Source organism: Manis pentadactyla, chromosome 8, assembly GCF_030020395.1.
Source record: "Manis pentadactyla isolate mManPen7 chromosome 8, mManPen7.hap1, whole genome shotgun sequence".
Lineage (NCBI taxonomy): Eukaryota > Metazoa > Chordata > Mammalia > Pholidota > Manidae > Manis > Manis pentadactyla.
The window spans coordinates 64,724,310-64,749,639 of record NC_080026.1 but is presented as its reverse complement, the minus strand read 5'-3'; the positions used below and the strand labels follow the sequence as shown (position 1 = coordinate 64,749,639).

Sequence of the window (25,330 nt, the reverse complement as noted above, 5' to 3'; positions counted from 1 at the left end):
TAAACGAACCCACCTCCCAAGGGCGCCCGGGGTTCTCACCGGACTCCCGGCTCCCCTGAGGCCCGCAAGAGGCCCTCCGTCCCTTCCTCACCGCAAACACTGCCTCCTCCAAATCTCAGCCCTGTGGTTCAGTCCCCGAGTAAGGTCCCCGACCTGAGGCCTGCCTCCCCTCACCCCAAAACACAGACGTGGGCCAGTCCTCGGGTAAGCGGAGGTTGACTTCGGGCCTGCACCACCAAACCCAAATCTCAGCCCCGCGGCCCTCTTCCCCAGTGGACCTTGTCCCCAGTCAAACCCGGTGGATCCCGGATGTGCGGCCCTTCACTTCAGACCTGGCTGCCCCCCGACCCAAATCTCAGCCTATCGGTCCCAATCGCCAGTGTGCTCAGTTCCCGCTCGGTCCCGGGTACGCGGCCCCCGACCTCACTCTCCACCTACCCCGACTCAAACTGCAGCCCTTCATTCCCCACCTGCTGGGAGCTCAGGCCTGCTCAGTCCCTAGTTGGTGACCCTTCTCATTCCCCATCTCCCCCAGATCCAAACATCAACCCTCAGTCCCCACCTACAAGGGGTCCCAGACCCGGTCTGTCCCGTGCGACGCGGACCCGCAGCCCATCCCGCTTCTCACCCCGGGCTCTGCGTCTCCACGCTCCCGCTCTTCACATCCGGCACCTCGCTGGTCCCTCCGAGCACCTAGAGGAGGGTGGAACTTGAGGGACTTGGCAGTTACAGCGGAGACAGTTGAGGCTTGTTTACCATCACCATGGAAACCCGGGCGGCGCGCCCCAGGCGGGGCTTCAGTTAGGCCGGCTCAGGCGCGCGGCCGCCCGAGTCCGCAACTCCCGGCCGTCGAGCACAGGCGGCGCTCCCGGGAACCCTGTTGCTCTCGGCTTGCGCAACCCTGAGTCCCAGCACCCGCGAGGAGCAGCCCCGAAGTCCGCGCCCCGGCTCGGCTGCCCGCTGCAGGCGTGACCTCGGGCTAGCTTCCCTGCTGAACCCCACCTTCTCCACTTCCACACACAGCCGGAAGCACGCAAACGCGGCGGCGGGGCGGGGCCAAGGGGCGCCATTGTGAAGACCGGAAGCAGAGCCGAGGATTGGTTGGCCGGGTACGGGGCGAGGCTTTTGGGGTGGGTGGTCGGCTCCAGGTGGGCCTTTTCGGGAGAGGCGGCAGTCTGCTCACACTATCCCAAAGTTGCTGCCCGAGATAGCCCCCTGAACTACGAGCCCGAAAGACGCCGGAATTGAAGACAAGCTCGGGGACGAAAGACGGTCATTTCATGTCTTAGAAGAGGCCCCAGGACACCGGTGACGGATGAGGGCGGTGCCAAGCCCAGGGTTTAGGGAGAGGGTAGCTGGTAGGTAGAGGTTGCTCGCGTGACTTCACTGACGCTGAGACTCCCTCCTCTCTCTGAAGGTGACCCGGAAGACCTAAGGGGAAGGCAGGGTTTTTCAGTCGAATAGCGTTTGAGCCAAAGGCTGTGTGAAAAGGACTGCCCCCTCAGCCAGTGGAACAGACTCTTGTATTCTGGGGTTAATAATTATCACCACTTTAGTTTTGGAGATTCCTCATAAAGAGGAAGATATCAAGGCACTGATCACTGATAAGCAGGTTATTTTTTAAATCAGTAGTTGAGAGAGACCTTGGAACAGTGGCAGATTATGAGTGGACAAAGATAGAAGAAGGAGCACTTTGTCTAAAAAAGCTGATTCCAGGAAAGAAAAAATGGGAAGAGTAAAAACAGGAGGTGAAAGTATACAAGGAGAAAGTTAATCTGAAGCAAAAATTACAGAAAAACGGGTCCTTAACAAAAATTATTAAGCTCCACATTGGATTCATGCTATAGGAGAATATGTTTCTGGAGAGAAAATGCAAGTAGCCAATCTGAGGCAAATATTAAAATCATGCCTAAAAATAGTAATGCTTCGGAAATAAGGGACTGAAACCAGGTCTAAGATTATGTTCATGCAATCGACTAAGAAGGCCTCTGGTCAAGTGGGCTCTTTGATCCTCTAATCTATCTGACAGTCCTCCATTCATTAATTATGCAATAATCTTTGAGGTCTTCTCTGAAGGAAAGACTAGGACCTCAGCCCAATTATGAACCTCCCCTTGTTCCTAGGAGTCATCCTAGGTATCAACTATGCAATCTCTTTCAAAAGTACAGGTTAGCACAGTCACACTGTAGGCCCTCTTCCACAGTCGTGGTGGGATCCTCAGACTGGTGCCACAGGCCCTGGCCTTTTCCACGGATGTCTTGATCATCTCACCAGCTGGAGAATGCTTGTCCACACATGGTCTCCTTGGACCATCTCAGCTGTGGGGACTTTATAGGCCTCTACTCTTTCTTTTCCCCTCTGTGCCCACAAAAGCATTCTCATCTAAGCTCTGAAATCTAAAAAGAGATGTTTTTTGATTCTTGAGTGTACTTGCTCAGAGATGCACTTTTAAGGTCTACGGTTTAAAAAAAAATTGAATTCACCACAAAAGAAAATCACCTTGATGTATCTTCCTACAGACTGACTTGCCTATTTATTTCCTGTTGTTGATGTGAATAGATTATCACAATTATAATACCTTTCAGTAAATAAAGTTTAAAAAATAAACTCTGGAAATCACTTGTTCTTGACAAATGGTGTAGAAGTTTGTATTGTCTAGAGTCTATTGAAATTTTACAGTTAATATCCCTGGAAAGAACTTTATCCATTAAGCTTTGACCCCCTCCCCCAGGAGAGTGCCAATGGGTAGGCAGAATCACCAAGGCTGGGAGAGGCTCTTTCTCAAAATCATAGTACCTGTCAAACAGCAGTGATCATAATGATAACACTTGTTGGTTTTCCAACCAGAAAGTATGTACAGATAGATAAATGCCTTTACTTCTAATGGGGCATAAAGAGAGTCAGAAAACATCTGTATCAAGATTTGCTGTTATATGTCAATTACATCTCAAAACAGGAGAGAAAAAAAAGATGTGCCGGGTGCAGGGCAGGTTGCAATTTCTCTTTGCTTCTCTCTCACAGCAACTTCCATTTAAAAAAATTATGGAATGTGTAAACATTCAGAAAATTGGAGGTATTGTGCAAAGGTAAGATATTCACAATTTGACACACTGATTAATTGTTTTTGGACAAAAAAATTACACATAACTGAGTGCTCTGAGGTGCTTTTCAGCTTTTTAAATATCAAGTACTATACAATTTTTGAATGATGAAATATTTCAAAATTTGAGAAAAAATTTGAAAATATTAACTCAGTGGGAAGTATTGAAATTTTGAGATCAGAAGTAACAAAAGGTGTGGCCTATTTTATATAATTTTTAAAAAGAATATTACTTCTTGTGATAGTTTGTGTGAGCAGGTGTGTGCTGTCTTACTCTAATTTTGAAGCCCTGGCTAGAGTCTGGTGAGTTCTTGAACAGTTCGTTTAGACCACACCACCAAACACCTCCCTTATCAGGCTTTTACACTCTGGGCCACCGTATATCCACCCTAATTACTCCAGGGCCAAGTATCAGACAACTAGGGACAGCCCCAGTACCCCAGAGCCCACTGAAATTAATCGGATCAGCCAATCCTAAACCTGCTTGTCCTGTCTAATCCTTTCCTTCTAGGAATAAACAATAAAGGTGTGTGCCCACAGTTCTCTCTTCCTCTGCCTTGTGACCCACCTGGTAATTACCCTGAGTGGCCCTGGGTGACATGCTGTGCACAGCTCCCTCCACTCCTGGAAGAGTTGTGAGTACAAAAAAACTAAAACTTTCCATTTTTTGTCTCTTTATTTTTGTTTTGTTTTTGAATATCTTTTTTTTTTGGTATCATTAATCTACAATTACATGAGCAACATTATCTTTACTAGACTCCCCCCATCATCAAGTACCCCCATTTTTTGTCTCTTGATCTGCATCTGACCTCACCATATCTCGCCCAAGATAATATGGCAAAACAATTGCTTTGACTATAGCTCCTATTTAAAAACTATCATGTTTGGACAAATGTAAGGAAGCCTGGCACTGAGGTCCCTGCATCAGCCCCACATTCCCCCCTAAGCACTAGCTCCTGCAGAGGGGCAGATTCTCCTGCCTCTGGTTCTTCATGGCAGATTTGTGCTTCCCATGGACAAATGAGCAAGGAGGCCAGGGTTGGCCAATGATTCTTGTGCCTCAGTCCACTTGGGAAGGAAGTGTGGGCCCAGGTCATGTGGATTCCAGGCTTCCCTTTGAGAGGTGACTATGTGCTAAGCATTTTCATTACATAGGCTTTTGTCAAAATTTGCTTTTTTTTTACCACTTGGCATTTATTAAGTAACAATATGTCCTGCTAATTTACATTTTGACCATTTTTTTAATGAAAAAAAACAAACCCCAAGTTTTATCCTGGAAAAATGGAACAAATTTGAGATATTTTATCTTCATAATAGGAGCCCGTAATGTTGACTTTGGAAGTTTCTGACCTACAACAGAGAAAGAGAGAAGGCTCCTTGAAGAGTGGTTTGGTGTGTGGGTGAAAATGAGGCAGAGAACGGAAAAGAAAGGATGAGACAGACTCCTTGTATGAAACCACGGAAGAAGGAACTAAAACTTTACTGCATCACAGCCTCAAATCAGGAACCACTAAGACTTCCTAAACTCTTGCTCTTGTCATGGCATCCCCAGGAGGCAGGCCACATGGGGTGCTATAGAGAAGCCAGGGTCATGACTTCATGCTGTGGCAGCCTGGTTAAGCTGAAGGACATTGCCCAGAATTCCCTTTGCTATGTATTTCTAGTTGGGAGATTGGGGAAACGGAGTGGGGCAGGGACTACAAAAAAGCTGTGAATTTGGGGAACCTGAGATTTGGAACCTGCTGTCCCTTATCCTCCTTTGTGGGCAGCATGACCAGCCTTGCAACTGCTCCAGCTCCCCATGGATCCTCCTTTAACTTCCCCACTCCCTGGGCCACGTGTGCATTTAGCACAGCAAGGAAGGGTCTCCTACTGGAGGGGCCCATACTACCAAGGTCAGAGGCAAGGAGAGCAAGGAGAACAAGAACTAGGGTGAATCTCAGTTGCAGTTCTGACTTGTGAGTTCCATCTTGTTCTTGCTGTCTCTCACTTTATGTCCATCTTCCCTTCCCAAGAGACTGCTTACCCAGCTCACACAGTGGCATAACTATCAAATCCCTGTAACAAATTATAAATACACATCTGGTGGGGCTATGCCTTTCTTTGAACCTTGACAGATAGAGAAAGCCACTCAAAATTTTAGTTGTACTTAACAGAATGAATAGGTACTTGGCAACATGGCTGAGTTACCATATGTGGTAACTGCTTACCATATGTGGGAGAGATAAATCACCTGATCTGACGAGCAGTTAACTCTGCTGCCTTCCTAACGTGGCAGCAGACACATTTTTTTCAAAAACTGATGCAGTGTACATTTTCTTAAAATGATATATTCTGGTATTGTGATTAAATGTGCAGTATATATCTACATACATTAAAGAGTACATCCACAAGACTGTACCTAAAGTGTTAACAATGGTTTCTCCAAGGCTTCTTCCCCTTTGAGTATTGGGACAACCTCCACTGCAATTATTCCAGTCCTTTGTTCCTTCATGGTTTCTCCTTTAAAAAAACAATACAAAATTAAGCTAAGTAAATCTGAAGTTCTAATTTGCTTTATCAAATGATTCATAAATCAGGCAGCATTTCATCTAGTAAGCAAAGATATTCTGAGGAGTTATACAAAAACAGGAGGCTTTTATAAAAAGGAGGATTTGGGTAAAGAAGTCATTAGCAGAGGAAAAATGAAAGCTCATCCTAGTAAAGTTAAGAGCACAGGGTGACCGCAGCTTCTCATTGAGCTGCAGCATACTCCACTGGCCATACTTGTTGCTGGGCAAGAAGAAAACCTTCCTTCCTTCCACCATGTTGTAAAGTAGGGACAACTCCCCCCTTGGAGATTCAAGGCACAGCTCTTCTTGTTTGGGGAAATTGAAAATGACTGGTAGGGCATAGGAACTCCCCGTTATGAGCCTTTCCTCTCCAGTCTTAGGTGATGTTTCTTTTATTAATTTCACACTCCAAATTTAGGGGCCTCATTGCAGCAAACTCATTTGCAGATCATGGTCTCCTGGGAGCCCTCCTGAAACAAGTCTTTTATCTTTGTTGTTACAGGTCTTAACTGCCCATTATCAAAGTTAGTTTCACTGGCTACCACCAGAATCTCAGGAGCAATCTCCTTGTTAGAGAAAAAGTTCTTACACTCTCCTGAATGACCATTTCATAGGTACTGGGGGAAAAAGTGCAGATAGTCTTTATTAGTCTTCTTCTTAGCCATCTACTTCATTACATTTAATGCCTATGACTCACCAATATATCTATACTTCCATATATACACTCTTAGTGGCAATAAAAAAAAGTGGCAGAAAAAAATAGTAGCTGAATAATATTCCATTGTGTATATGTGCCACATCTTCTTTATCCATTCATCTACTGATGGACACTTAGGTTGCTTCCATTTCTTGGCTATATAAATAGTGCTGTGATAAACACAGAGGCGCATTTGTCTTTTTCAAACTTGGCTCCTGCATTCTTAGGGTAAATTCCTAGGAGTGGAATTCCTGGGTCAAATGGTATTTCTATTTTTGAGTTTTTTGAGGAACGTCCATACTGCTTTCCACAATGGTTGAACTAATTTACATTCCCATCAGCAGTGTAGGAGGGTTCCCCTTTCTCCACAACCTCGACAACATTTGTTGTTGTTTGTCTTTTGGATGTTGGCCATCCTAAGTGGTGTGAGGTGATATCTCATTGTAGTTTTAATTTGCATTTCTCTGATGATTAGTGATGTGGAGCCTCTTTTCATGTGCCTGTTGGCCATCTGAATTTCTTCTTTGAAGAAGTGTCTGTTCAGTTCCTCTGCCCATTTTTTAATTGGCTTATTTGCTTTTTGTTTGTTGAGGTGCATGAACTCTTTATATAATTTGGATGTCAACCCCTTATCGGATATGTCATTTATGAATATATTCTCCCATACTATAGGATGACTTTTTGTTCTACTGATGGTGTCCTTTGCTGTACAGAAGCTTTTTAGTTTGATATAATCCCACTTGTTCATTTTTGCTTTTGTTTCCCTTGCTTGGGGAGATAATGTTCATGAAGAAGTTGCCCATGTTTATGTCCAAGAGATTTTTGCCTATGTTTTTTTCTAAGAGTTTTATGGTTTCATGACTTACATTCAGGTCTTTGATCCATTTCGAATTTACTTTTGTGTATGGGGTTAGACAATGATGCAGTTTCATTCTCTTACATGTAGCTGTCCAGTTTTGCCAACACCAGCTATTGAAGAGGCTGTCATTTTCCCATTGTATATCCATGGCTCCTTTATCGTATATTAATTGACCATGTATGCTTGGGTTTATATCTGGGCTCTCTAGTCTGTTCCATTGGTCTATGGGTCTGTTCTTGTGCCAGTACCAAATTGTTTTGATTACTGTGGCTTTGTAGTAGAGCTTGAAGTCAGGGAGTTTAATTCTCCTGCTTTATTCTTCCTTCTCAGGATTGCTTTGGCTATTCGGGGTCTTTTGTGGTTCCATATGAATTTTAGAACTATTTGCTCTAGTTCATAGACTGGCTAACATTCTAGACATTATTGCAAAATAATGAAGCTCCTAAGTAAACTTGACTCAGAAACACACAGAACATTGTGTAGAACCCCATCTCTTTCCTCACCTTACATCCCAGCTCCACTCCACCTCCTCTCTCCCTGGAAATAAGGTGATAGTCCTCTTAAGTGATTATGTTGTACCTTTTTTAAGATACTTTAACATACATCTCCACCCTCTCAAAACTAGACACCTGAAATATCCTAAGAGATTTCCGACTATAAGAAGGTGGGTATGCTTCCATAAAGTATTTTATTTTACTATTTAATTACACCAATAAGATCTAAAATTCATTTTAGAATTTACTATGGAAAATTTAAGTTCCATTTCTGCTACTACTCCTACTCGCATGACTGGCAGGTGTTTTCCTAATAATGTGTGGAACAAGAACTTTATGTGACCCTTACTTCCCACAGTGTTGCATTTGGGGGAGGTATAACTGAACCTGCTCCTGAAGGGTGCAGACTCTGTGAGAACAAAGAAAGAGGCTAACAAGTCCAGCTTGAATTCCATAGAGGTTTATTGGTGGAATCTTAACCTACAGAAGCTTGTCCTGGGTAGCCACAAGATACTTGGATCTCTGCACAGCTTTGAATTTAGGTAGGCTAATTTATAGAGGCAAGGAGAAAGGGTCTACAGGCAAGACAACCACTAGTGTACACAATGGAGCAGGGGCTGACATTTGAATATTATCGTTGGAATTTAGAGCAACAAATCCTGCCCTAGGGAACAATGTTACTTGTTCCAAGTTAGATATTATCTAAAGAATACTTGTAAAGGAAGGGGAGTGTAAAGGTGATCTATCAGTTAACATGTCAGGTTTGACAAGAGGGCAGGGCATTCATTACTCTTGCTCAGAGATACACAGTAACTCTGAGAGATGGATAGTTTTATCTCAGTTTTACAGATGAGGGACTTGTCCAAGGTGTAGAAATATGTTAAGGATGCTTAACTCAAATTGGAGTCAGGAAATCATGGAAGAAGGGCTTTCATGCACATAGTACTCATTGCAGCTTGCACGACCCAGCTAGAAGAAGGAAGATTCCCTATTGGCCTGGTACTAACAAGCTTTAGGTGCCCAGCAAGCTGTTGTTGCCTATAGCCAATAAGAAGCCACCACCACTTCAAACCCTCATTTCCTTCTAATGACATTTTGTCCCAACGACCCCTCCCAATATTCTCCTTTCCTCTATAAAGGGACTCTCCTCCTTGTTCTCCACACTTGCCTATGGTTTGCCTAAGTTTGCCTGTTCCAAATTGCAATTCCTCTGCTGCTCCAGAGTAGACTCAATTTTGCTGGCTGAGTCTTTTTCTGAATCTCCTTACCTTTTTCTTTTAAAATGTTGAAAAGATTATCCATATAGGAAGTGGCAGATTCTGGATTTAAACCATTCTATCAAACCCTCAAGTCTATGGTCTTTTAAATTCTCTACTAGATTGCCAGGCTTTGCTTTGTAAGATTCCTACATGCGCTAACTTCACTTTCCAAGGTTTACATAACATCAGTCCCCACAATATTGTTCAAATTTCAGTTAATATGGCATATTAACTGTAACTGCATAAAATATAAACTTTGCTGCTAGCTCTTCAGGCCAGAAATCACTACTTAATAAAAAACATGCTTCATGATCAGTAAGCCATGTAAGTTCTCTGAAAGTCTTTTGGTGATCACTGCTAGTCTGTTTCAGTCACACATGGACAGAAAAGCATGTGATTGTGTTGTTTCTTGTCTCCCAAAATAAACACATTGACATTTTACAGAATTGGATAATCAAAAGAGGGAATTGACCAACAAAAAATGACAGTGCAGCAAATAAAAAAAAATGATCATGATGGGAGTGAAATTAGAATTAAGAGTAAATGGAATTACAGGAGAAATAGCTGGGGTAATGTTGATACTGCCACTATTTGAGAGACTCTATGTCTGCAGCTAGAGGGACCTATTGAAGGGAAACTTATTAAACATAAATGAGGAAAGTGTTTGTGATGAAAAGGATGAAGATGTCCTCAAGGAAATGGTGCTGACAGAAAAGTTCCGATTAAAGGATTCTTGGAGATATTCATGACATAAAAAGCGCAAAGGATAAACTATTGGAAGCTGATCCAAATTTATGAAGAAGTATGACAATTACCAAGGCATTGAAAAGATGGTCACGTTCTCATGAGCTGTACATAGCATTGTTCAGACTATTTTTGATTTTTACAAACAAAACACCTTAGTCATCAATGTTTCTAATGAGTTAAGAATACAAAACAAATATTAGTTTCAGTATTGTTTTCATACAGGCATACCTTAGAGAGACTGTGGGTTTGGTTCCAGACCACCACAATAAAGTGAGCATAACAATAAAGTGAGTCAAATTAATTTTTGACTTCCCAGTGCATACAAAAGTTATATTTACACTACATGTTAGTCTATTAAGTGTGCAATAGCATTATTTCTTAAAAAAATGCACATATCTTAATTTTAAATACTTCATTGATAAAAAATGCTAACCATTATCTGAGCTTTCAGCAAGTTGTAATCACTGATCAACTTACCATGACAAATATAATAATAATGAAAAAGTTTGAAATACTGCAAGAACTACCAAAATGTGTCACAGAGACACAAAGTGGGCAAATGCTTTCAGAAAAATGGCACTGATAAGTTGCTAGACTCAAGGTTGCCACAAATTCTCAATTTGTAAAAAAACCCAGTATCTGTGAAGCACAATAAAGTGAATAGCAATAAAATAACGTAAGCCTATACCCTTAGAACTGACAGTGTTTTTAATGCTTCAGCAAAAAAATTTTAAAGGTCACAGAACAATCATAATTTTTCTCTATTGAGTGTTAAGATCATTTTGCACAGCATCAGCTTGCACGGTCTCTCTAACAGTCCCACACCACTCTTCAAAGTGAGGAACATGCACACACATACAACAAGGAATCAGTTTGCCTTAAGATCATTAGAATGGGATCCAAACACTCTGGGTTTCTATGCAGCCATTTACTGTTTGGGTAATTTTGGAAAAGTCGCTTGCCTTCTGTGGCCTGAGTCTCCTCAACAGTGAAATTAAGGGATCTTAACTGTGACTCTTTCTCTTCCGTCCTGGCCGGTATGACTTCTGATGACAACCTACAGTAAATGCCTTCCTTTTGTCCTCTAAGAGAGTGGGTCACCTGACTCAATCCACAACGCTTGACCACATGTATCAAATCTGCATAATCTACTGAAATCTCTAAATGCAATGAAACTGTAAATGCATTTTGATGTTTCCTGGAAATGTGAGCTATAAACGCTTCATTTCCTATTGGGCTGACATAGAGTCTCAAAGCTGGCTTTTATTCATCCCGCCCCAACCTGATAGAGGCCCTGTTTCTGTCTGAGCCCCTCTGAACATGGCTCTTCCTGGTGTTGAACATACTTGAACAACTGTGCCCCTTAAATGTGCCTTTATGTTTACAGACTCTTAGAGGATGTCGAAAACCTCACTTTTGCTCTCTGTTAATGCTTACAATAGTTACTAGAGTTCTTCCTAAGGATTAATAAAGGCAATTATCTATTAATTTCAAAGCAGTTTACTTAAAAAAGTTATTAGCTTTCATTTATTTATCTATTAATTCAACAGGATTTTTGAATCCTGAAGTCTTCTTCAGGCAGGAGACCATGCAGCTACTCTGGACACAACACGAACTCAGCTAAACTCCATCCCTGCTCTTGATTATTGGTAAGCAACAAAAGGCATTTAATCCTTGTTAAATAAAACCAGATAATTTCTACTTAAAACACACATGAACAACTACAAAAAAAGTTTCTAGCAATCAGCAAATTCTTGAGAACTTATTTGAGTTCTGTGGTTAACAGTATGCAAGATGAAGCGAATTAAATTGTTCTGTCCTTGCATTTAGAGAGTTTACCGCCAACCCAAGGGATTTGTACTCTATTCTGAAAAAGCATAACATATGATAATCTGATAAGACATCCATTATGCTTTTGGAGAAAAGAATAAAAATTCTAAGGAGCAACGTGTAGGTGAAAAGACCGAGAATAGGATATTCAATTAAATCACATAGTACTAAAATAAAAAGATGACCATAAAAACAACACAACTCCAATCAATCCTTAAGCACCTGTTAGGAACCCTAAACTATATTAACAACCATAAATAAAAGCTAACAGCTAGAGGGAAAGTCAAGAGCAAACCTTGATGATTCCTTGCATTGCTCCTTTGTACTTCTGTCCCTGAAATTTCAAATCTCTGTGCTATTCACAAATGAGACCACTTTTTTTTTTTTTTTTTTTTTTTTTTGTGAGGGCATCTCTCATATTTATTGATCAAATGGTTGTTAATGACAATAAAATTCTGTATAGGAGAGTCAATGCTCAATGCACAATCATTAATCCACCCCAATCCTAATTTTTGTCAGTCTCCAATCTTCTGAGGCATAACAAACAAGTTTTTACATGTAGAACAAATTCTTACATAATGAATAAGTTACATAGTGAACAGTACAAGGGCAGTCATCACAGAAACTTTCGGTTTTGCTCATGCATTATGAACTCTAAACAGTCAGTTCAAATATGAATACTCATTTGGTTTTTATACTTGATTTATATGTGGATACCACATTTCTCTCTTTATTATTATTATTTTTAATAAAATGCTGAAGTGGTAGGTAGATACAAGATAAAGGTAGAAAACATAGTTTAGTGTTGTAAGAGAGCAAATGTAGATGATCAGGTGTGTGCCTGTAGACTATGTGTTAATCCAAGCTAGACCAGGGCAATAAAACATCCACGTATGCAGAAGATTTCTCTCAGAACGGGGGGGTGAGGTTCTAAGCCTCACCTCTGTTGATCCCCAATTTCTCACCTGATGGCCCCCCTGCGACTGTGCCTGTCTTAGGTTGTTCCTCCCTTGAGGAATCTTACCCGTCTCTGGCTAACCAGTCATCTTCCGGGGCCATACAGGGAAATGTGAAGTTGGTAAGTGAGAGAGAAGCCTTATTGTTTGAAAAAGTTAGCTTTTTACTTCTTTGCATATTTATGCCCTGTGGCTTCTATGCCCAGCATTTGTCTTGAGGTATCTTTACCACTTGGAAGAATTATGATACTCGGTAAATTTGATATGAGGCACGAATTCTATTTAAGGGTTGTAATTAGGAAGGAAGAAGAAAAGCTATAGAAGTAGCAGGCGGAAGAAAACATGGGAAGATTGATTATTTCTTTGATATATCTTCTTGTAGAGTAGAGACCACTTTTTAAAAGCTGCTTTCAAATCCTAGGTGTTGGATTACAGTGACTTCAGTGTGAAATGATCCATTTTGAAATAAAATTTCAGGGATGACAGATGGAGTAAGAGGAAGACTCCTGTGCCTCTCTTCAGAATATTTCACCCACAGAGTTAGAGTGAATGGTTAACCTATCAGAAGGCTACACTTGCTTCAGTATACAAGTGAACTCCCTAAAGAAAATTGAAGCTTATCCTGAAGAAATTAGAATGAGTATTTTAGCACATGGAAGACTTAGGTAACAAGTTCTAACCCTCCAGGCAGAGTGGAGAGAGGCAGTGGCTTAGAGCAGAGCCAGAGCCAGGGGACAGTCCTTTCAGAGTGGCAGGTGAAGATAGTAGGATTTCAGAGTCTCACTTCTGTTAGTTTAAAGCTGCACTGTGTGATAAGGGGGCCATTGAGCCCCACATGGCTGTTGAGCACTTAAAATGTGGCTAGTGCAACTGAGGACCATTTTAATTATGGTAGAACATACACAGTCTTAACCATAAAGTTCAGTAGTGTTAAGCACATTCAGGGCTGTGTAACCTATCTCCATAATTCTTTCCATCTTGAAAACCTGAAACTCTATCTATTAAAGCAACAGCTCCCCCTTCTCACCTTACCCCCAAGTCCTTGGCCATGCCACCATTCTACTTTCTGGCTTTCTACTGTTGATATCTCATGTAATTGGAATCATGCAGTACTTGTCTTTTTGTTTCTGGCTTATTTCATGCAGCATAATGTACTTAAGGTTCATCCATGTTGTGGTATGCCTACAGATTTCCTTCCTTTTTAGGGTTCAATAATATCCCACTGACTGCATACACCTCATTTTGTTTATTCATCTGATATTGAGCACTTGGATTGCTGCCACCTTCTGACTATTGTAAATAACGCTGTTATGAACACTTGTACAAATATCACTGACACCTTGCTATCAGTTCTTTTGGGTATATATCCAGAAGTGGAATTGCTGGGTCATACAGTAATTCTTTTAAATTTTTTGAGGCTCTGCCAAACTCTTTTCCACAGCAGCTGCACCATTTTACATTCCTATCAGCAATATATAAGAGTTCCAATTTCCCCACATCTTTGCCTTAATTTTAAAAATGGATACTCCATTCAGTTATTGGGAAACTTTTACGTATATTTAGAACATGGATGTGAGAATCTACTTTCAACTGTAAATTTTATGAAATCTAAATGTACATTGTTTCCTATAAAAATTTAGCATTTGTATTGACATGCTGTAACTACAAAATACATGTGAAATTTCAAAGATTTGATACATCAAAAAAATTTCATTGATAATTTTATATATTGATTACACATGAAATATTTTGTACTGACTCATAAAAATACAAAAATTTATTTTATGTGTTTCTTTACATTTGTAAATGTTGACAACTAAGAAAATTTTAAATTACATTTGTGGCTCACATTATAGGGGTAGCTTCTGCTCCCACCACATAACGAAAGCCACCAGAATCTAGAAGACAAACTGCTCCTGGAGTCCAAACAATTTTAAGTCAAATAAACCCTCTTCATCTTCTCATCTGCCCTTATTATTTACATCCAAATATTTAATATTTGCCCCCACCTTTTTTTTTTTTACTACAAGAAGACTCCCTGAACCGAAATTTCTATCTACTGTTACTGCAAAAAAGACAGGCTGCCTATTGTATCTACTTCCCTGATGACTATCTGGTATCTAGGCTTGGGTATCCTATTTTCCATGCTTTGTGATTGTATCATTGCCCAATGCCTTCCATTATAGTGTTGATAAATTGATTTAACTCCTGCGTCTGGGATAAAGGTGGGGTGCTGCATGAAAACACGCACCAAGGAAAGCTCAGGAGGTGTGTTAATGTGTTTGCAGAATGGAAAGAGGCAGTTTCCTCCTTTCTCCTTTTATTTGACAATGCTGCTTCGACACAACTTCTGCATCTTTGTGGTTATTAGCCACTTACAGCTTATTTCCATTTTGAAAGCAGTCAGGAATCTGGGCTATGTGACAGCAAAATAATGGGGCAGGACCTAGATCAGGTGTGTTTATATTCAGTGGCTGATGGCTACCTGCCCAAAGGGGTTGAGGGTGTGTGTGCGGCCCAGGAAGGAGCTGAAATCTTGGGTAGGGAAGAGCAAGAATGAGAACGTGAAATTGAAGCAAAGGAGCTGTCTATTGTGACTGTTTATGTCGCTCACATATGGGTTACTCGAGATGCAATAACCATCACCAAGACCTCCATCAGAAGCAAAAAATCCCTCCTGGGAAGATAAATTGTGCATAAGTTTTTTTCTAATGAGATTTTTATTTTGGAATAATTTTAAATTTACAGGAAAGGTGCTAAGATAGTACAGTGAGCTCCTGTATACCCCTCACTGTTTCTCCTGTAAGTATGATATAACCACTGCACATTTGTCAAAACTAAGAAGTTCACACTGGTACTATAAACTACAGAATTTAATCTGATTTTACTGTTAATGTCCTGTTGTAGAATGCAACCCATGATCCTACACTGCATTTAGCATACCAGATTTTTATAACAAAGCCCTCACCCCATTTTACCATTCACATTGTTCTTATTTCTCACCAGAGTGTAGGCTCTAAGGTTTAATATTTTGTGTATGCTTGTGTATAATTCATTAAGTTTATTCATACTAGTGATGCTCAATAAAGCCTAGTAAGACATAGTTATGGTCAACAATTAAGGGTTGTTCGCTGCTGTAGTGAGGAGTGTCTCAGAAAGCCGGTGTTTAAAAGGGCTCATTATAGTATTTCGGCTGCATTTAGATGGCTTTAGGGAGTGCCCAAGGAAACAAGGGTCTGTTTTGGGAGGGTCAGGGAGCAGGGTAATTCAATGACTACCTTACTAATTTTTATCTTAGGAGGAATGGATCAGGGTTAGAGTTGTCACATAAGCCAGGGAAGGGATGTCTAGTCACATTTTTGTGTTTGCACAGTATGTTTTTATTTTTTCAGGAAAGATTAGTCTTATTTTCCTCACCTTCCATCCCATAAAAGACACCACACCTGAAGCCCATATCCCACGACTTTGCTCGTGTCCATTGGGACATCCAGGCCAGCACCAATCTTGGCTCTCAGGGTGCTGGCCTGGTCATACTAAGATGGAAGGCCAAAGGAGACTGCTCAGCGGCTTCGCTACGGAAATACCATGCCTCTTGGCCCGATTCTGTAGTTCAGACTGCACACTTGCTTAACCAGTAACCACTCACCAGGGTGATGAGTGCGGTCGGCCGTGTAACTATGGGGAGAAGAAATCCCGGGGCAAATACCTCTAAAACCGAAATCAGTCAAAGGAAGAATTAAAGTTTAAAACCAGTTTATTTCTTACAAACTGCGATCCCGGGGCGTCTCTTCCGCCTGTTAATAATGGAAATGCACTAAAGCCAGGCGAGAGATTCTGGAAATCCTTCAATTTTACCCACAACCTGGTTCAGAGCAAAATCACCGCTAGCCTGGGAGGCGGGAGCTCAAGTGAGACTCAACTGGCAAGTGCTCCTCCAGCAGTGAGGGATTCGGTGGTGACACCCCCCGCCCAGCGCTGCTCGCCAAACGCACTGGTTCTTAGGTGAAGCGACTTCTGGGCTCCAAGTGGCGACCCAGGAGCTGGAGCGCCGCGGGCACCCCTTTCCCCAGCCCTGCGCTCGGCACCGCCCTCATCCGTCTCTGGCGTCCTCGAGCCTCTTCCTTGGCAGGAAATGACCGTCTCTGCTACCCCGCCTAGACTTCAACTCCGAACGCCACCCCACCCCCGCCTCCCCGAGAAAGCCCGCGCACGGCCTTCAGCCCCTGAGCGCCCCGCCCCCTCCGCCAGTCCCTCCCCGCCCCGCGCCCGGCAGACCAATCCCTGGATCCGCTTCCGGCGCGACCCAAAGGCTACCCTGTGGCCCCGCCCCGCCGCGGCGTTTGCGCGCTTCCGGCTCCGTGTGGAGGCGGTGCTGCGCCACGTCTTCTGGAGACAGAGGGAGGGTTCGGCAGGGAAGGCTCCTCGCGGTCATGCCCGCAGCAGGCAGCGGATCGGGGGCGTGGACTCCCGGGCTGTTTCTTGCCGGTGCTGGGGCGCAAGGCCATGCAAGCCGAGAGCAGCAGGGCTCTCGGGAGCTCCGCGTGAGCACAATGGGCGGGAGTTGTGTACTTTGGACTTCCGGCTCCTTAACCGGCTCTTCGGAAGCCGGCTTTTCCATGGTGAGGATAAACAAGCCTCTACTGCCTCCGCTACAACTGCCAGGTGCCTCAAGTTACACCTTCTAGGTGTTCGGAGGGACCGTGCCGGATAAGAAGAGCGGGAGCGTGAAGACGGAGCCCTAGGTGAGGGGCGGCACGGGCTGCGGGTCCGCGGCGGAGTGCTGCCTGCTGGACGGGACAGACCGGGCCTGGGGCCCCTGCGGATGGAGACCTAGGGGCCCAGGTTTGGGATGGGGGGAAGAGGGGGTCGATGCAGAGGTGGCCAAGATGATTGAGGGAGCCGAGGGAGTCTCCAAGCCCACGCATCTCGAGAGACAGACGCATGGGGAGCCGGAAAGGGCCTAGTTTGAGGAATCCATTCTTAGGGCAGGGGTGTGGGTAGAGTCCTGGACGGGTGGACATCTCAGGACCTGGAGGTGTGGGACATCCGTGCCAACCTTCAGGGACACCAAGCGTATTGTGATGTGGGAAAAAGGCTCTTTCTATTTCTCTTTATTAAGACAAAGAGTCAAACATGTAGAAAGCTTTAGTACTCAAAAACTTTTGTCCTCCCTATTTTGCGTTTCTGAACTTTTTCTCCAGAAGTTTTATTTCTTCGTTCTTGTGCCTGCATCTCTCTGTTCTTCACAGTTTCAACAAAATTTGAATACTTCTGTGTGAAGTATTTCCTCATTGATTTCCTTTGCCTCTTGATATCACTTTGCTGCTGCACATGTAGTCAGCTATTTGTTTTTCTTTCCCTTTTTGTAGTCATAACCTTGACTGCATTTTGCACTGGTTCCTTTATGACAGCCCCTCTTGAAGGAGCCTGAAATTAGCAGATTGTGGGAGTTGGGTCTAGGGCTTTGTCTTAGGCCCTCCTGTTTTTTTCTAAGGTTTTTTGTGTGTGGTTATTTTTTTCCCATTTTAAAAACATGAAATATGACATATGAGACATGTTGTAAAATACATCTTGAACATATAAAGAATGTTACTCAATCCAAGATCTGTGTATCCACTACAAATCTTAATAGAACTCTACCTTATGATCCTTTGTTTAGTTCCAATTGTCACAGCTTCCTTCCCCATCACTGTCTTGAATTTTACACTTGTCAGTTACTTTTAAAAATAATTTTATGCTTGGGGTGGATTGATGATTGTGCATTGAGCATTGACTCCCCTATACAGAATTTTATTGTTGTTAACAACCATTTGATCAATAAATATGAGAGATGCCCTCACAAAAAAAAAAAAAAAAAAAGTACACACTTCCAATTGTAAAATAAATAAGTAACCGGGATGTAATGTATAGTATAAGGAATATAGTCAAAATATTGTAACAACTTGGTATGGTGATAGCTGGTACCTAGAATTATCATGTATATAAATGTTGAATCACTGTGTTGTACACCTGAAACTAATGTAATACTGTGTGTCAACTACCCTTCAATAAAAAATAATTATCTACAAAAAATAATAATAATAATAATTTTACTAAAATTGTATCCCATAAAAAAATGTATGGAATAGCTTTGCATGTCCTCGGATTCTATTATATATAAGTTGTTTTCTATTCTGTTTTCTTTAATACTTTTTTTGTTAATCAACCTTGTCTGTTGTCTTCACAGGATTATTTCAAGACCAAGCATAAAGCTAAAGTATTTTTTGCTATTTTATAGTATTCCATTTGATAAACAAGCATATTCTAGGAAAAAGATGGCTGAGTAAGAAGGCAAGGCAGAAACTTCCTCCCCAAAACACAAAACTACAGCAAATAGAACTAAACCTGAAAACAACCTGAAAATGACCTGAAGACTGCAGAACTGACTACCTACATCTGGGGAAGAAGAGAAAACCTCATAGAAAAGGGTAAAGTGGCAAAGCCGAGATCTGGTGGGACTGAAACGCTCTCTCCATTGCAGCTCACAGGCAGGAGGAAGAGGAATGGAGCAGGGAGGGAGTAGGAGCCCAGGGTCACTGAATACCTGGCCCTGGAGATCTGCTGAGCAGCATGAACCCACAGTACATGGTGCTCTGGTGATTAGCAGGGCTGGACAACAAAGACAGGTAGAACACTCAGGGAGGCTGGGATTCCAGCTGCTTGTGGAGAACAGTCATGCTATTCCTGTCCCCCTGAGACAAAAGCAAAGTGGGCAGTTTGAAAGACCTCTCAGCAGTGGGAGGAACACCAGAGGAGCAAGGGTTATAGGGAGCTCTCTGCTCAGGAGAAAGGGCAGATGGACAATACCTCCCCAGCCTGTCCTCAACCCAACAAATTGGGAACTCTTGGGAGCTCCACATGCTCCATTCCCCATCCTCCCAACCCCACCTGGCTGGCTATACAGCCCCAAGGCTCCTTCCTGCGGTGCATGGCCTGTGGACAGCCTACTTGGCCCAGTAGTGGTGTCAGACTTTGCTGCAGGGTAGACAGAGGGAGACTCTCCCAGCTTTCTCAACCCTGTCTAGGCCCAGCCAGGGAACTGCCTGCAGCAGCCAGCCCTGGAAACTCTTCCTCCCTGGGGGCGCCTGATCCCTTGCCACTGCTTGTAACCCAGGTAGAGAGCAGTCCTTCCCACAGCAACTCCATCAGAGAAGGCATGGCAAAGCAAACAGTGTGCCTGAAATCAGATCACTACAAGCCAGGCAGAAAGGCACCCCACCTACTGCATGCTAACAGCTGGGGTTACTGTACTGGAAAGTACAGTGTTTTGAGCTTCTGGACACTAGAGGGTGCCTCCTTCATAAAGCTATTACTCCATAGGAAACACTGAAAAAATGAAGAGGCAGAGAAATATCTTCCAAACAAAACCAAAAGACAAAACACCAGAAAGAGGACTGAATGAAACTGACATCACCAATCTCTATGATAAAGCCTTCAAAGTGAAAATCGTAAACGTTCATGGATCTACAGAAAAATACTCAATTTCAGGGAGGACCTCAACAAAAAGAAGACCAGCAGAAGAGCCACTCAGAGCTGAAGAATACAGAATCTGAAATGAAACATACAATGGAGGGATTTAATAGACTTTTACAGGTTGAAGAAATTGTAAATGATTTGGAAATTAGGGAGCAAGAAAACAATGAAGCTGGAAAACAGAGAAAAAAGGATCTCTAGGAATGAAAGAATAATAAGAGAGCTGTGTGACCAATCTAAACAGAACAGTATTTGCAAGGGCACCAGAAGGAGAAGAGGGAAACAGGGATAGAAAGTGTCTGAGGAAATAATTGTTGAAAACTTCCTCAATCTGGGGAAGGAAATGGACACTCAGATTATGGAAGTGCAGAGAGCCCCTTACAAAAGGAACACCAAGACATAGAATAATTAAAATGGTAAAAATCAAGGACAAGGAGCGAGTACTGAAAGTAGCCATAGAGAAAAAAGATTACTTATACAGGAAACCCCATCAGGCTATCAGACTCTCAATAAACCAGCAACAACTTATTTCTCCACTGTTCTGTTGAGGCATTAGGTTGTTTACAGTTTGGGATATTATAAATAGTGCTTTGAACCAGTGCATATGTTCTGGGGTATGTATGCCAGACTTAATACCTGCAATGAAATTCCTTGATCATAGGGTTTGCTCACATTCAGCGTCATCTTATAAGGATATTGTCTAAAACAGTTACACTAGTTTACTTCCCTAACCCCAGTGGGATTGCTAAATTATATAGGGAGTAAATATTTATAATAAATTACCAAATTTTCCAGAGTGTCTACCATTTTTCATTCCCATTGGTAATGTATGAGAATTCCAGTTACACATCTTCACTGGGACTTGATACTGTTAATTTTAAAAAATTAAAATTTTTAGCCTTTCTATAGGGGTATGTAGCCATATTTTTTCATGGCTTCAGTTTGCATTATTCTAATGGCTAATAATGTTGATTATCTCTTCATGAGCTCGTTTGTCATCCTTACATCCCTTTTGTAAATTATCTAGTCAAAGGTTTTCCCCATTTTTAAAAATTGGGTTTTGTTTTTATTTTCCTTCCTGTTGAGTTTTGACAGTTCTTTGTACATTCTAAATAGAGGTCCAGATGGGTGATTTGCAAAATTTGTTCCAGTTTGTAGTTTATTTTATTAAACAGTGTTGGAGAGCAAAAGAGTTAAATTATGATGAAGTCAGGTTTGTCACCTTTTTTCCTTTAGGTGTTATATCTAAGAACTCTGTGTAACACTAGGTCTTGAAGATTTTTCACATAAAATTTCTTTTAAACATTTTACCCTTTTACATATAAATGTAAATTTCATTTTGAGTTTTTTTGTTTTTGTTTTTTAATGAGGTGAAGTTTAGATTAAGGGTCTCTTTTTTTTCTCCATATGGGTAACAATTATCCCAGTACCATTTGTCGGAAAGACTACTTTCTCCATTGAATTGCCTCTGCTCCATTGTAAGAAATCAAATGGCCATATTTGTGTGGGTCTAGATCTGGACTTTTTACTTTGTTCCATTAATTTATATGTGTAAGCTTTCAGCAATACTGCACTGCCTTCATTGTAACTTTATGCTAATTTCTGAGTTCAGCTTTGTTCACCTTTTTCAAAATTGTATTCTATTTCCTTTGCCTTTCTGTATAAATTTTAGAGTAATTTTGCCTATATAAAAATATTGCTGCGATTTTGATAGGAAATGTGTTAAACCTATCTTTTTGGGGGAGTGTTAACATCTGTTTTTACTATGTTGTGTCTTCCAGTCTGTGAACACAGTATGTCTGTTCATTTACTTCAATCTTGGATTTCTTCCATAACTATTTTGTATTTTTAGCATACAAGTCCCGAGTATATTTTGTTAGATTTGTTATGTATCTTAGTAATTATAGTTTTTTTGAACTCATAAGTAATAATGTATTTTTAATTTAGATTTCTGCATCTTTTGTTGCTAGTATATAAAAATATAATTGATTTTTGTATGTTAATTTTGTAGTCTACAACTGTGCTTAACTTACTAGTTCTAGGAATATTATATTTCCTAGGGTTTTTCTATGTAGCACATCATGCTGTCTGTGAATAGGAATAGTTGTACTTCTTCTCTTCTAATCTCTGTGCCTGTTATATTTCCTTTTCTTATTTTTCTGAGTGGGAATTACAGTATGATGTTGAATTAGAGCAGTGAAATGAACATCCTAGCCTTGTTCCCAATCTTGGGGAGAGGCATGCAGTTTTTCACCATAAAGTATGTCAGCTGCAATTTGTGTAGATGTTCTTTATCAAATTGAGGTGGTTCCGCTCTATTTCTAACTTGCTGAGAGTTGTTATCGGGAATGGGATTTTGCATTTAAATGCTTTTTCTGTGTCCGTTCATATGATCATATGCTATTTCCTCTTTAGTCTGTTGATAAGCCACATTACATTTATTTTCAAATATTGAACCAACCTTGCACATTCCAAACTCTGCTTGGTCTTGGTATATACTTATTTTTCTGTATCACTGAATTCTATTTGCTAATGTTTTTGTAAAGGAGCTACTATCTATATTTATGAGGGATATTGGTCTAGTTTTCTTTTTTTTCATGTCTGGGTTTGGTATCGGTATATAATACTGACCTCATTAAATGAGTTGGGGAAATGTTTCCTTTTCTTCCATTTTCTGAAAGTGATTGTTTATAGCTGGTTTGAATTCTTTAAATATCTTTTACAGCTTTTCGGTGAATCTGGAGGTCTTGAGGGGAGTTTTTAAATTACAAATTCAGTTTCTTTAATAATTATAGGGCTATTTAAAGTACCTGCTTCATTTTGGGTGAGCTGCAATAGTAGCTTTTTGAGACATTGGTACATCTCATCTAAGCTGCCAAATTTATGTGCATGGAGTTCTTTTTTTCTTTGAAATTGCAAATAGCCCATAGCTGACCTTTTGAAAAAATTTTTTTTATTAAGGTATCGATATGCAATCTAATGAAGGTTTAACATGAGCAACATTGTGGTTACTATATTCAACCATATTATCAAGTCCCCTACACACACCCCATTGCAGTCACTGTCTATCAGCGTAGTAAGATGCTAGAGTTACTACTTGTCTTCTCTGTGCTATACTGCCTTCCCCGTGCCCCCACTACATTATGTGTGCTAATCATAATATTCCTTAATCCCCATCTCCCTCCCTCCCCACTGCCTTTCCCTTTGGTAACTGCTAGTCCCTTCTAGATCTGTGAGTCTGCTGCTGTTTTGTTCCTTCAGTTTTGCTGTGTTGTTATACTCTACAAATGAGTGAAATCAATGTGTGGAGTTCTTTATAGCTTTCCCATATTACCCTTTAAGGTCATTTTGCCAAAATTGGAGTATTTTCAGTTATTTCATCAGATACTTCTCAGTCCCACACTATTTCTCCTTACCTTATGGGATCCCCATGACATGAATGTTAGGTCTTTTGTTACAGTCACGTAGGTTTCTGAGGCTCTGTTCATTTTTTGCTGCTCTTTTTTCTCATTCAGATTGACTAATTTCTGTAGTTCTGTATTTGGGCCCACTGATTTTCCCTCCCTCTGTTAGCTCCATTTTGCTTTGAGCCCATCTTTTGAGTTTTTTATTTGAGTAGTTATGTTTTCAGTTCTAGAATTTCTGCTTGGTTCTTTAAATCTTCTGTTTGCTGGCTGAGTTGTACTTTTTCAGTTCTTTAGAGCAATTGTACATATACTGTATAGACTCCTATGTTTCTTTACTTTGTAGTATTACTATTCTTAGAGTATTACCCCAGATTTATTCTCTTGTGTATCCTGGGTCATTTAGTAGCTGGCTGTTAGACAATGGAGCTAGGTCCGTTGGAACTCAAGATCGCACTCTTTTCCTTTGCACTGTACTTGAGATTGTTGACTGGATCTTCCAGTTCACTCTACAAATCTTCTATTCTGCTATTTCCTTAATATTGTGAGCATTCTTTTTTCAGATTTGACATGCCTTTGAGTACCCAAGACTGCTATTTGTTCTTTCTCATACAAGATAATTTTTCTTTAATAGGCGTCTTAATCTTTCAAACATCTCTGAACATACAGTTGGCCCTTGAACACCACCAGGTTTGGACTGCTTGGGTCCACTTACATGCTGATCTTTTTCAATAAATATGTTCTAAAATTTTTTTGAGGTTTGTGGCAGTTTGAAAAAACTTGCAGATGACACCATACCAGAGGAATTAGCAGAAGACCACTGATGGAGATGAGTGCTCCTGAACCAGGGGCCAGACACTGAGGAGGACAGAAGAAGCAATGCCAGAAAACACACTGACACTAGACAATCTGGAAGGGTTCCGATTATTCAAGACTGCTTTTGATTTCATTTACAATATGGACCCTTTTATGACTGGGCAGTGAAACTAAAGCAAGAATGGAAGAAGGCTTGGTACCATATAGAAATCTTTTTTAGAGAAATTATGTATTTCTATAAAGTTGTACCACGTGTGCTTGCCTCTGCTGCTTCCCATTCCACTTGCACCTCTGCCCCCGAGACAGCAAGACCAACCCCTCCTCTCCTCGTCCGCAGCCTACTTAATGTGAGGATGATGAGGATGAAGACCTTTATTACGATCCACTTCACTTAATAGCAAATAATCGTCATGCCGTACAGTTAGCAAACTTTTTTTATTGTGTATGAGTGTTGTCTTTGTGTGAAAAATCTAGTAACTACGGCAAAAACTGAGACTTTTTGTGATACCACTGCCAAAGTATTCCTCACGTAGAACACTGTGTGGAAGTGGGTAGCCCATCCTTCCAAAGGCATAATGTGAGTGACATTTAATATAATATTAATAATGTGTTAGAGTCTTAATGTTTATAACTTTGTTTTTGAAGAATCATATTACCATATAGGCTAGGCTGCCTTGAAGCAATCACATGATCACATTAGGCTACCATAAGCAGTCATACTGCTGTTCATTATCAGTGCATGAATCTCTATACCTGTAAGTAAATGTCAACTCCTTTAACATCTTTTCATTTCTGATATCTAGTTTTAGGAACACATATAACATCTACAGTGTTTTGTATCATAGGGCAATATTGATGTAGGTACATTCATCTTGTAAACAGTACATACAGTACGGTATGTTCCTTATGATTTTAATGGCCTTCAGCTTTATTTTAAGAATGCAGTATGTAATACATAGACATAGTATGTGTTAATCAACTATTCATGTTGTCAGTAAGGCTCTCAGCCCACAATAGGCTATTTGTCGTTATGTTTTTGGGGAATCAAAAGTTACATGCAGATTTTCAACTGCACAGGGGTTTTGCACTCCTAACCCCTCCGTT

At 41.2% G+C, this 25,330-nt stretch overlaps 1 long non-coding RNA gene across 2 annotated transcripts; it reads left to right on the top strand.

Moving 5' to 3' along the window:
• Window positions 1–973: 973 nt before the first annotated feature.
• Window positions 974–11,358, top strand: LOC118932798 (uncharacterized). Of its 2 annotated transcripts, XR_008998887.1 has the most exons (4): window positions 974–1,109; window positions 3,612–3,735; window positions 4,418–10,838; window positions 11,287–11,358. It is a non-coding gene; the product is annotated as an uncharacterized LOC118932798 (long non-coding RNA). The 2 variants fall into 2 exon arrangements; XR_005032900.2 differs by lacking the exon at window positions 11,287–11,358 and having other exon boundaries at window positions 4,418–11,250.
• Window positions 11,359–25,330: the final 13,972 nt, after the last annotated feature.